This window comes from Alligator sinensis, unplaced genomic scaffold (genome assembly GCF_000455745.1).
Source record: "Alligator sinensis unplaced genomic scaffold, ASM45574v1 scaffold1118_2, whole genome shotgun sequence".
In the NCBI taxonomy this organism is placed as follows: Eukaryota; Metazoa; Chordata; order Crocodylia; family Alligatoridae; genus Alligator; species Alligator sinensis.
In genome coordinates this window covers 279313-283119 of record NW_005843184.1, presented here as the reverse complement: position 1 = coordinate 283119, position 3807 = coordinate 279313, and positions in this window count along the sequence as shown.

Below are 3807 nucleotides of genomic sequence, written 5' to 3'. Positions count from 1 at the left end.
ACCTGTCCCTGGTCAGCTGACAGGAAGGACGTAGAACCCTGGGCATATCTAAGCCCCAGGGCTGGGGTTGGCAGGGAGAGTTCTCTGGCAGCTGCTGGAGAAGAAGCTCCTGCAGGAAAGAAAAGAAAGGCTCTGTGACAGTTTGGCTGCCTGAGATGCTGCTGGTGCTACTGTGCTGCTTACTATTACCTGTTGTTATTTAAAGTGGTGGACGAGGCTGAGGCTGTAGGGGAGGAGGAGACCTCATTGGGACACACTACCATGGTCCTGTAGAGGCCCCAGTGCCAGTGAGAGGATACCTTAACACACACACACACACACACACACACACACGCACGGTCACACATTATGAGTTTTGCTTGTCGGCAGCTTGAGGTGCAGTTTCCCAGAAACCCCTGCACCTATCTCCTTGAAACTTGGCAGGCTTCATGGCCTCCACAAGGGCTACCATGCCTGCTGTTTTTACCCCCTGTGCCTTCACACTTACAGTGACACGAGTTTTGCTTTCAATACTTTGAGGTGCAGTTTCCCAGAAACCCCTGCACCTATCTCCTTGAAACCCGGTAGGCTTTGTGGCCTCAGCAGGAGCTAATCTCCCAACTTTTTTCATTCAAACCAGACAAGAAATGACAAAGTTATAAGCAGTTTTGTGATTCCCCATTATAGCTTATGGGCAAACGTTGAAACAGCGTCAGAACAGCGAAACAGTTTTGACAAAATGAAATGGAACAGTGCTTCGAAACGAAACTCGAAACTAAACACTGTCCCATCGGAATGGAAGTTGAAATTAAACAGTGCTGTTTTGCACAGCGCTACTAAACATGAGCCTAAGCCCAAGCCTGAACATCCACTCCCTTACGACCCAGGCCATAGACAAATAAAAGCCCACTCCACGCCCATCCCAAGCTTCAGGTCTCAGCCAACACAACTAACACCCCCAACACTCCAACTCAACTCCCCAATCCCCAGGTTGCAGGCAACTCAGCCACAGAACCAGCCTTCCACCCAAACAAGCAAGGACACCTCAACCACAGCCCCCAAAGCTGTGCTTACAGCCAAGCCACAACCCCAGGGGACCCTCCCTGCTAACTGAAGCAGGCTCCAGCCGACACAGTCCAAACATCAAGATTATGCCAAGCCAAATAAGGCTTACTCTGTATATCTCAGAAACTACACCCCGTTCAAATACCCATGATCAACAACTACAAATAGACCCCTCAACCTGAACACCCATAAGGCACAAACCTATCCAGTACCTGCTTTGTCACATCTACTAATCACCCCAAATGTACACTGCCCTACCTCCTTAGTTGCAGCCATCCAAGTCAACCACTATTCAACACCCTTGACCTCCAAACAACCTAGCCCAGCCCTTACCTAGCCCCTCTTATAGCCTCCATGCTTTATTCCACCAGGCTCAGGCCACCAAACTCCCCATCCTCTAAGTCAGTTTCCTGAATTCCCCTAAGCTTCTATCAACTACACTGTTTACAAAAACCAAGACTAAACACACAAAGGGGCAATGGTGAAGAACAGGGAAAAAGAAGACACCAAGACTACAGAACGAACAGGATCAGGGGCTAACAGAGTAGAGGACTTAAATGATGCTAGACAACGGGAAGAGTCGAAAGGGAAACCAAGCAAGAAGTGGAAAAATCAGGAAGCAAAGGGAAAGTTTGCATTGTCTGTCAGTCCTGTCTCGTGAACCAAGAGGGGACCCAAGCAAGACTATGGGGCAACATAACTGGGTCACAGATTGGGAAACATCACACGGCAAGCCAGGAGGAACAGGCATGATGCAATAAAGTTCAGGTTAGGCTAAAATACGAGGGAATAACAAGGCCAGTGAGAAAAACAGGAAAAAAAGGGAACAGCAGAAAGTGGGGATGCCACATTGTGAGTGGAAAGAAGGCAGAAGGGAATGGGGACTGGAGTTCATGCTGGCAAGTAAGAGAGGAGGAGGGAAGAGGCCAAGATGCCAGGAGCTAGGGGGCGGACAGACCAAGAGGTAGCATGGAGCAGGACGGGACAGTGCAAACCCTGTGGGCTAGGTCTGAGGTTGGTGGGCCTGCCCGGGCTGGCGCAAGTGCTAGCGTTGAAGGTGGGAAAAGGTCTGAAGCCATGTTGATGGTTGAGGCTGGCAGGGATCATGCAAGCCATGTCAAGGGCACAGGTAAATCAGGCTGTGGGGACAGGGGTAGGCCAGATGGATGCTTATGTCCCACAACTAAGGGAGAAGCTAATGGAGGAGCTGCTATTGCCACCCCTGCCTACATCTGCTCTGAAGTAGGCTGTTGGAGTCCTGCCCTCACCAGCCATCAGCTCAGCCTAAAACCTTCCCCAATCTCCCCCACTAACACTTCAGCTAGCTCAGGGTGTTCCAGTAGCCTCAGGCACAGTCACAAACAGAAGGCTGCTATCAGTTTTGATGGACATGAGAAATCAAGACTAGGAGAAGGGGAGGACACAGGAACAGCTGACTGAGAAAAGGCAAAGCTGAGGGGTTGACAGCAAACAGAATGACAGACAATAATCTGTTGGTGACAGATAGAGAAAAGAAATGCCAGACAGCAGGGACATGAGTCAGAAAATGGGGCCCTGCTAAGTGGAGGATGGAAACAGCTGAAACTACCACAGAAGAAGTGAGATGGGAATATGACACCAGGGGGCAAGCCTTACCCGAATAAACACCACACCATAACTTATTTAGAGCACTCCCCAAACCTCCCAAGGTGCATCCTTTCACCAGCCCAAGGGGATCACCCTGCCTGAGAGGAGGGATTACAAGGGTACAGGTGACCATATGCCTTCATTGGGCAAAGACCTTGTGAGGGAACACTTCGAGAGGCTGGACATCCGTAAGTCAGCATGCCCTGATGAAATGCACCTAAGACTGCTAAAAGAGCTGGCAGATATCTTGCACAGATATTTGAGAACTCGTGGCACTCAGGAGAGGTTCCTGAAGACTAGAAGAGGGCCAATGTGGTGCCTATCTTCAAGAAAGGAAGGAAAGAAGGAAGAAAAATCCAGGAAGCTACAGGCCAATCAGTTTCACCTCAATCCCCAGAAAGATCTTGGGAAAAATTATCAAAGAATCCATCTCGTGCGTGGATGACCTCTACCTGACCCAAGAAGTCTATGGGCCAACAAGAGGCAAAGCGCTGCTCGACCTGGTACTGGCTACTGGGGATGACCTAGTCGGCGACCTAGTGATCGATGGGAAGCTGGGTGACAGCGACCACGAGCTGATCACCTTCACCATCTGCCGAAAAGCTGGCAAGTCGGTCAGCAACATGCAAGTCCTTGACTTCAGGAAAGCCGACTTTGACAAGCTCAGGAGGCTTGTCAGTGAGGCCCTAAGGGACCGTGACCACAGGGAGAGGGGAGTTCAAGAGGAGTGGTTGCTCCTCAAGGGAGCGATCCTCAATGCACAAACTAAGTCTATTCCATCTCGGAGGAAAGGCAGCAAGAGGGCACAGCAGCCCCCCTGGCTCTCCAGGGACCTAGCAGACCTCCTGAGGCTAAAAAGAAAGGCCTACAAAGGGTGGAGGATGGGAGTCACCTCCAAGGAGGATTATTCTGCACTGGTCCGGTCCTGTAGGGAGCAGACCAGGAAAGCCAAGGCTGCAACTGAACTCCAGCTAGCTTTGAGCATCAAGGACAATAAGAAGTCCTTTTTCAGATATGTGGGGAGCCGGAGGAAAAGCAGAGGCAACATTGGACCCCTGCTGAGCCAGATGGGGCAACTGACAACTGACGCCCACGAAAAAGCCAACCTATTAAATAGGTACTTTGCGTCAGTCTTTC